This window comes from Callionymus lyra, chromosome 3, assembly GCF_982586985.1.
Source record: "Callionymus lyra chromosome 3, fCalLyr1.hap1.1, whole genome shotgun sequence".
NCBI lineage: Eukaryota > Metazoa > Chordata > Actinopteri > Syngnathiformes > Callionymidae > Callionymus > Callionymus lyra.
Window position 1 is genome coordinate 1,775,469 of NC_141820.1, and position 9,980 is coordinate 1,785,448.

At 47.3% G+C, this 9,980-nt stretch overlaps 1 pseudogene; it reads left to right on the plus strand.

Annotated features, from left to right (window-relative positions):
• The first annotated feature begins 966 nt into the window (after positions 1-966).
• On the plus strand, positions 967-3,786 carry LOC148082988 (uncharacterized; annotated as a pseudogene).
• The last annotated feature ends 6,194 nt before the right edge of the window (positions 3,787-9,980 follow it).

Consider the following 9,980-nt stretch of genomic DNA (forward strand, 5'->3'; position numbering starts at 1 on the left):
AAGATGTTTCTTAAAGGAGTCAGTAGACTCCATCAAGCGCAAAGAGAGAGGAAGATTGTTCCAAAGCTTAGGAGCAACAGCCTGAAAAGATTTCTCTCTTCTGGTCCTGAGCTGTGTGCGTGGAACCATAAGTAGATTCTGATCCACAGACCTCAGAAACCGAGCTGGGGTGTAAGGCTGGATCAGATCAGTGATGTAAGGAGGAGCCTGACCATGAATAGATCTGAAAGTAAGAACCAGAATTTTAAAGTTGATCCTGAAATAAACTGGAAGCCAGTGAAGAGTTTTAAGGATCGGAGAAATGTGAGTTCTCCTACTTGAGCGGGTCAGAATTCTCGCTGCAGAGTTCTGAATCAACTGCAGACGAGACGATCCTTCTTGTTAAGACATGAAAACAAACTGTTACAATAGTCCAGACGAGAAGAAACAAACGCATGGATTACAAGCTCCAGATCATGTTGTGACAACATTTTCCTAAGTTTAGAGATTTTTCTCAGTTGAAGGAAACAGTTTCTGGTCAGTTTTCTGCAGTGTTGAACAAGAGACATGTCTTTATCAAATACAACACCCAGGTTTCTCAGGCTCAGTTTGACAGACTGACCTAAGTCACCCAAGTACTGACTCAACCCTGGAATCTTATCATCAACAATCACCAGTGTTTCAGTTTTGTCCACATTTAGCTGTAAAGTGTTTTCACTCATTGTTTGATTTCTAGCAAACAATTGACTAAGCTGTTCAGCCTTTGGGGCTCAGTTGGGTCAAAAGAGCAGTAGAGCTGGATGTCATCAGCAAAAATGTGATAAGAAACATCTGGAAATCTCTGAATGATTTTACCGAGGGGAATCAAGTACAGCAAAAACAATAAAGGACCCAGAACAGAACCTTGAGGGACTCCACACAACAGATCTGCCGATTCAGACCTCAATTACTAACCTTTTTAACCATTAACCCTGTGTAACCATTAACCTAATTAATGAACTTATATCAGATAAAACCATTGACTTATTATTCTTAACCGAAACTTGGCTGTCTATAGATGATTATCTTTAAATGAATCAACACCAGCCACACTAACTTTAACGCCCCTCGACGCTCTGGTCGAGGAGGTGGAGTCGCAGCATCAACTCATGTCTGTCAACCTTTACTAGACCACAATGTGATTTCAACTCTTTTGAAAGTATTATTCTTAGCATATCTAATACAACCTTGAGATCAGGTCAGTCACTTCTCTTTGTTGGAGTCTATCGTCCCCCTGGACCTTATTCTGAATTTTTGTCTGAGTTCCCTGAGTTCTTGACCAGCCTGGTGCTTAAATCAGATAAAGTGATTATTGTTGGTGACTTTAACATCCATGTTGATATAATAATAATAATAATAATAATAATATGGTCCATGATAGCTTAGCTAACAGGTTTAACTCTATCCTGGAGTCATTTCTCTCAGTATGTTCATGAACGACTCACTGCTTTAAGCTCACATTAGATCTTGTCCAAACATACGGACTTGAAATTAAAAATGTTACTGTCTCTCCTCAGAATTCAGTTCTTTCTGACCATCAATTAATAACCTTTGACTTCATTTTAAATGAGCCAAGTCTACAGAGCAGGATCTCAAAAGATATCGGTCTGAAAGTGTCGTTACCAAGTTTATGAAATAATTCCCTCAGTGTCAGTAAAACGCCTCAGTGAGTCAAGAAACTCTACCCATAGTCACCCAGACATTGATAACTTTGTGGGCAGTTTTACAGACTCGTTGCACAATACGCTTGACTTAATCGCACCACTAACTAAAAAGACTGTTAACAGAAGTAGTCTTGCTCCCTGGTATACTCAGAAAACAGGTAAATTAAAACAGGTTTCTAGACGACTAGAGAAGAAATGGCATTCATCAAAACATAATGAATTCTACCAGGACTGGCAGGAGAAGTTAAAAATATACAAGACATCTCTTCAGCCAGAGCCTCATATTACTCATCACTTATAGAAGCAAATAAGAATAACCCCAAGTTCTTATTCAGTACTGAAGCCAGGCTGACACGGAGCCATCAGTCCATTGAGCAGTCCATCAGTCCATCAGTCCATCAGTCCATCCCTCCTCATCTCAGTAGCAATGACTTTATGAACTTTTTTAATGAAAAAATTGTAACTATTAGAGGAAAGATTCAAGACCTCCTAGATTCGTCTAATTCAACCAGTGCAGCCTCACCGGTCACAGACACTATGACTGATACATACTTTGACTCCTTTCTACCAGTGAGTCCTCGACAGCTGTCCCAGGTTGTTTCCTCCTCAAAGTCCACAACATGTCTTCTCGATCCTATTCCCACATGACTACTTAAAGAACTGTTCCCCTTACTTAGCACTTTCATACTTGACATTATTAACCTGTCAATAACATCCGGCTATGTGCCTCAGATTTTTAAAGTTGCAGTAATTAAACCTCTGCTTAAAAAACCCACTCTCGATCCAGAGGTCCTCACTAACTACAGGCCTAGCTCTAATCTAGTATTCATTTCAAAACTTCTGGAGAAAGTGGTAACGAGTCAGCTCTGTGATTATCTCCAGGACAATGATCAATTTGAGGTGTTTCAGTCTGGTTTTAGGGAACACCACAGCACAGAGACCGCCCTGGTAAAAGTAAGTAACGACCTACTGATGGCCTCTGATCAGGGCCATGTTTCAGTTCTTGTTCTTCTAGATCTCAGTGCATTTGACTCTGTCGACCACCAAATCCTTCTACAGAGGCTAGAAAACCATTTAGGCATTCGTGGAACTGCTCTTAACTGGTTTAAATCTTACCTGTCGGATAGAACGCACTATGTACATGTCAACCACCTCTCATCGACACACACTAAGGTCAGCTATGGTGTCCCACAAGGTTCTGTTCTTGGTCCAATACTATTCACAATCTATATGCTCCCACTAGGGGACTTGATTAGAAGACACTCTATACATTTTCACTGTTATGCTGATGACAGCCAACTTTACCTGTCCATGAAGCCAGATGAAAGAATTCAGCTAACACAATTACAGTTCTGTATCACAGATATCAAGTCATGGATGACCAAAAACTTCCTGCTACTGAACTCGGAAAAGACTGAGGTTTTACTAGTTGGTCCGCAACATCTCAGACAATTATTAACTAATGATCTAGCTTTACAAAATGGACTTGCTCCTGCTACTAGCACCACTGTAAAGAATCTGGGTGTATGCTTTGACGAGGACTTATCATTTAACTCACACATAAAACAAATCTCTCTGACTGCTTACTTCCACCTTTGTAACATTTCAAAAATTAGGCATTTCCTTCCTTTAGATGCTGCTGAGAAGCTCATCCATGCTTTTGTTACCTCCAGGCTGGACTATTGTAACTCTCTTCTGTCAAGCTGTTCTAAAAAGTCTCTCAGAATCTTCAGCTCATTCACCTGCAGCTCGTGTCCTGACTAAGACTAAGAGGCGCGAACACATTTCCCCTGTACTGTCTTCCCTACATTGGCTTCCTGTAGAATTTAGAATACAATTTAAAATCCTTCTCCTAACCTATAAAGCCTTACATGGTCTAGCACCAACATACATTAAAGATTTAATCCAAACTTACCAACCCTCAAGGACCTTACGATCCCTAAACTCTGATCTACTATATATATGTAGATTCGGAGCCAGGGCCTTCAGTTTTCAAGCCCCTCTACTGTGGAACAAACTACCGGCTTCAGTCCGGAGGGCAGACACCCTCTCTATGTTTAAAAATAATCTTAAAACCTTACTTTTCGATAAAGCCTATAATTAACTTGACTGTTTATCCCTAGCTGTCATAACTAACAAAACTGTTTATCTTAGCTGCTATAGGCTGAGAATGCTGGAGGAGTTTTAGTTTTAGTTTTAGACACCAAGCTCTGTATATCCTTCTTTTCTCGCCGGGGCCGTTCTGGCTTGGCCGGTTCGGGTGTGGGGGTCCGGCGGGTGGGGCCTGTGGGTGCCTTGGGCCTGGTGGTGGTGACCGCTGGTGCCGCGATGGCCCCGTGTGCTGGCGGGGGGGTGGCCCACTTCCGGGGAGTTTTAGATGGTGCGTGGGGGCGGGTGCTGGCGGGGGTGGCTGGGGTGGTGGATGGGGGGTTGCGCTGGGGGCGGTGCTGGGGCTGAGGGATTGCTGGGGTGGGGCTGGGGCTGGCCGGGTGTTCTGGATGACCATCCGGCCCCGATGGCTTCACCTGGTCTGTGGTGGGGGGCCTGTCTTGGGGTGGGTGTCTGCTGCAGCGGTGGCTGTGGTCCTCTACCCGCCCTGTGTGGCATGTGCCGTGGTCGGGGAGTTTGTCGCCCTTGGTCCTGGGGGTTCGTGGCCGGGCTGGTCGGTCTTTCGGGGGCTTCCCGGGTGGGGGGGGGCCACACTGGGCGGGGCCACATTGGGGGGACGGCGGAGGCATTGGGCGGACCCATGTTACCGTAGTGACCATGTACCGCCCATGCAAGTGCTGCTTTCCCCCTGGGTGCTGCATGGTGGGTGGGAGCGGGGGCTGGGGGTCAGTACGTGTGATGGGCGGGGCCTCGGCACCTTAGAGACCATGGACCGCCCATGGAATACTGCTGGCCCCCCAAACTTCCCTCATGGGGGAGGTGGGCTGCGGCTGTTGGGGACGGTCTACAGTTCAAAGACTGGGGGCCGTTCCCGGACGGCTGCAGCCCCATTGCCCCCGCCCTGCCCGCACAACCGTGGCCCCCCTGTGACCCGGGGGACCTGGGCCGGTGCCTGGCCATTGCTCCCCCGGGCTCATGCGGTGGCACTCGACCCGGCTACTGGCCGTGTCCGCAGGGTATTGGGGGGGGATCCGCCGCCGCTGCTGTGGTAGATCCCTATCTCCTTGACTCGGTCCCCTGCTATGGACTTGGTGGCAGCCTGACGGTCTTTCGGGGGCTTCCCGGGTGGGGGGGGCCACACTGGGCGGGGCCACATTGGGGGGACGGCGGAGGCATTGGGCGGACCCATTGGGCGGACCCATGTTACCGTAGTGACCATGTACCGCCCATGCAAGTGCTGCTGTCCCCCTGGGTGCTGCATGGTGGGTGGGAGCGGGGGCTGGGGGTCAGTACGTGTGATGGGCGGGGCCTCGGCACCTTAGAGACCGTGGACCGCCCATGGAATACTGCTGGCCCCCCAAACTTCCCTCATGGGGGAGGTGGGTTGCGGCTGTTGGGGACGGTCTACAGTTCAAAGACTGGGGGCCGTTCCCGGACGGCTGCAGCCCCATTGCCCCCGCCCTGCCCGCACAACCGTGGCCCCCCTGTGACCCGGGGGACCTGGGCCGGTGCCTGGCCATTGCTCCCCCGGGCTCATGCGGTGGCACTCGACCCGGCTACTGGCCGTGTCCGCAGGGTATTGGGGGGGGATCCACCGCCGCTGCTGTGGTAGATCCCTATCTCCTTGACTCGGTCCCCTGCTATGGACTTGGTGGCAGCCTGACGGTCTGGGGGTCCTCCGTCGCCCGGCCTGGCCCCGGGGCCCTATCCCCTGACTGGTTCTTCTGGCTGCCCCTCTGCCCCGGTGCCTGCGCCTGGTGCCTCCCCCCCTCTGCTTCCTCGGTCGTCCTCGCCTGTGCTTGCCCTCTCGCGCTACCGGTGGTTGTCCGCCTACTCGCTGGTGTTTGGGGTCGGCTCTGGTGGTTATCTCGCCTGCCGGGTCCTGGTCTCCCGCGGGTTCCTGCCGCGGCTTGGGCCCCTGTGTCTGGATCTGCTGTGCTAGGTATGTGCCCTCTGGCCTGGCTATTTCAACCCCCCCGCCCCCTCTCCCCTCTATATATCATCACCCGTCACGGAGTCTGTATACCTGTGTATTGTCTACATTTGTCCCAAACCCACACCTTTTTATTTCTCTCCCGGAGCCCCAGGGATCCACCTCCAGAGCTGCTGCTGATCCAGGGATCCACCTCCAGAGCTGTTGCTGATCCAGGGATCCACCTCCAGAGCTGCTGCTGATCCAGGATCTTCACCACGTCATCAGATCCTGAGTTCTCTCCAGCACCCCCATGGACCCTCCTACACTCTCCTCTTTTCTCTCACTATATCCTCCCTCACTCCTCTCCTTATCCATCTGTCTACCCCCCCATCCTTCCTCCCAGCCGGTCAAAGCGGCAGGCCGTCAACAATGAGTCGGGTTCCGCTCGAGGTTTCTGCTTCTAAGGAGGAGTTTTTCCTCGCCATTGCTCACTGTACAGCTCACTGTACAGTGTTTTGTTTCTTGCTCTTTGTTGAATTGCTGGGATCTATTTTTCCTTAATCAACTGTAGTCTTATTTCAACTGTATATTGTCTTGAGATAACTTTGTTATGATAAGACACTTGAAATAAAATTGAATTGAATTGAATTGAATTGAACTTCATTTTCAGACTGACTCCTTGTGAGGACGAGGCGAAGCTTCTTCACTGGGCATCAACTTGTGAGTCAGAACTTAACGGTGTCATGTGAAGGAAACACCGTCTCCAGAACCATGAAGGAGAAAAGATGGCAGAAAACAACTGTTGGGGTTTTAAAAGTTGTTTCCATCATCAATGCAGTCTTTCTGTTACGATACATGCAACTCTTTAAGGTAAGAAAATCCTATTTATAAGAGTCACACGATGGTGATCAACAGTACAATCTTAAACAAAGTATTCTTACCAGTGTTATAATGTATAAATACATAACGTTGTGTTTGTGACCGTGTTCCAAGGACTCCTGTAAACATATGCATAATAATAAAATATTAAAAGTAATAATGATAATTCAACAAAATACAGCATAATAACGTTTTTTTAGAATATAAAGCATTTAATTTTCTAAAAAAAAAATGGTTCCTTATAATTCAGAAGGTCCCTGCTATTTCCGCCCCATCGTCAGGGCTTCACGTCATCATGAACATGGCCAACGCGGAAGCCGACCCTAGCAATACTAGTATCTTGATCGAACAGATCGTCTGTTCTCGCGGATTTAGACGTTTAGAGTTTCGTGAGCAACATGAGGCACTGAAAGCTATTCTTACTGGGAAAGACGTTTTTCGCCCTCGCGTCAGATTTCTACGCCCAACACGACAACACGGTCACGTGAATAATAAGTAAGTAAGTAAGTAAGTAATATTTATTTATATAGCGCTTTTCTAGACCAGGGTCACAAAGCGCTTAAACAATCCAAACAATACTCAAAAAAGTATATACTTTAAAGATCAAGATAATACTGAGAACATCACAGGAGTTCCAGAAAATCAAGGAAAAGCCTGAACAAATAGAAACGTCTTAAGATGTTTCTTAAAGGAGTCAGTAGATCATCAAGAGCAAAGAGAGAGAAGATTGTTCCAAAGCTTAGGAGCAACAGCCTGAAAAGATTTCTCTCCTCTGGTCCTGAGCCATGTGCGTGGAACCATAAGTAGATTCTGATCCACAGACCTCAGAGCCCGAGCTGGGGTGTAAGTCTGGATCAGATCAGTGATGTAAGGAGGAGCCTGACCATGAATAGATCTGAAAGTAAGAACCAGAATTTTAAAGTTGATCCTGAAAGAAACTGGAAGCCAGTGAAGAGTTTTAAGGATCGGAGAAATGTGAGTTCTTCTACTAGAGCGGGTCAGAATTCTTGCTGCAGAGTTCTGAATCAACTGCAGGCGAGACAACTCCTTCTTGTTAAGACATAAAAACAAACTGTTACAATAGTCCAGACGAGAAGAAACAAACGCATGGATTATAAGATCCAGATCATGTTCCGACAACATTTTCCTAAGTTTAGAGATTTTTCTCAGTTGAAGGAAACAGTTTCTGGTCAGTTTTCTGCAGTGTCGAACAAGAGACATGTCTTTATCAAATACAACACCCAGGTTTCTCAGGCTCAGTTTGACAGACCGACCTAAGTCACCCAAGTACTGACTCAACCCTGGAACCTTATCATCAGGAGCAATCACCAGTGTTTCAGTTTTGTCCACATTTAGCTGTAAAGTGTTTTCACTCATTGTTTGATTTCTAGCAAACAATTGACTAAGCTGTTCAGCCTTTGGGGCTCAGTTGGATCAAAAGAGCAGTAGAGCTGGATGTCATCAGCAAAAATGTGATAAGAAACATCTGAAAAACTCTGAATGATTTTACCGAGGGGAATCAAGTACAGCAAAAACAATAAAGGACCCAGAACAGAACCTTGAGGGACTCCACACAACAGATCTGCCGATTCAGACCTCATTTGATTGGCAGATACACTAAAACTGCGCCCAGAAAGGTAAGATGAGAACCATTTTAACACAGACCCAGACAGTGCTTTTTTGGGTTTATTACTTTTTTCCGAGGATTGCCTCCGTCTTTTCAAACTTTTCTTTTCGTCACACTGTCTCTTTAAGACTCGCGGACAGTTTTCTACAAGAATTGGAAACTTTCAGTTAAAAGGAAAGTTTTTTTCATCGCTTTTTCTGGTGCGCAACGGGCGTCCTGCGCGCGTAATGGCCATTGTCTACAGTCGGGATCAGCTACTGGCGCTGCGTTTCTCTGCGGTGCGGCCGGAGGAGCGACCCATCATCCCCCGGGATATTATGAAGAGGAGCCGCGCCGGAGTTAAACGCCGGGAGCTGAGGAGAGCTTATCGACCGGCGCTCCCGTCCGTCGTCATGGGCAACGTGAGATCTCTGCCAAACAAGATGGACGAACTCGCGGCGGCGACCAGGTTCGACCCGGAATATCGACGGTGCAGCATGCTGATGCTCACGGAGACGTGGCTGAACCAGAACCACACGGACGCGATTGCTGCGCTGGATGGATTCTGTTTATTGCGCGCGGACCGGACGGAGATGAGTGGGAAGAGAAAGGGCGGAGGACTGGCAGTGTTCGTTAATGAGAAGTGGTGCCTTTCCAGGCACGTCACTCTAAAGGATCAACACTGCTCTCCTGACATTGAACTTTTGGCGCTGAGTCTGAGACCCTTCTACTTGCCACGGGAGTTTTCACATGATGTCGCGGTGCTTGTGTACATTCCACCGTCGGCGAGCGCGGAGGCAGCATGTGACGTCATCACTGGAGTAGTGAACGGGTTACAGACTCAGAGCCCTCAGGCCCTCTTTATCATCTCCCGTGATTTTAATCAGGCATCTCTCTCTTCCTGTCTGCCCAAATTCACGCAGTACGTCACTTGTGCCACCAGGGACAATAACACATTGGACCTTTTTTATGCGAACACTAAAGTAAGTAAGTAAGTAAGTAATATTTATTTATATAGCGCTTTTCGAGACCAGGGTCACAAAGCGCTTAGACATTAAAAACAATACTCAAAAAAGTACATACTTTAAAGATCAAGATAATAATGAGAACAACACAGGAGTTCGAGAAATTCAAGGAAAAGCCTGAACAAATAGAAACGTCTTAAGGTGTTTCTTAAAGGAGTCAGTAGACTCCATCAAGCGCAAAGAGAGAGGAAGATCGTTCCAAAGCTTAGGAGCAACAGCCTGAAAAGATTTCTCTCCTCTGGTCCTGAGCCGTGTGCGTGGAACCATAAGTAGATTCTGATCCACAGACCTCAGAGCCCGAGCTGGGGTGTAAGGCTGGATCAGATCAGTGATGGAAGGAGGAGCCTGACCATGAATAGATCTGAAAGTAAGAACCAGAATTTTAAAGTTTATCCTGAAAGAAACTGGAAGCCAGTGAAGAGTTTGAAGGAGAAATGTGAGTTCTTCTACTAGAGCGGGTTAGAATTCTGGCTGCAGAGTTTAGTATGAACTGCAGGCGAGACGATCCTTCTTGTTAAGACATGAAAACAAACTGTTACAATAGTCCAGACGAGAAGAAACAAACGCATGGATTACAAGCTCCAGATCATGTTGTGACAGCATTTTCCTAAGTTTAGAGATTTTTCTCAGTTGAAGGAAACAGTTTCTGGTCAGTTTTCTGCAGTGTTGAACAAGAGACATGTCTTTATCAAATACAACACCCAGGTTTCTCAGGCTCAGTTTGACAGACTGACCTAAGTCACCCAAGTACTGACTCAACCCTG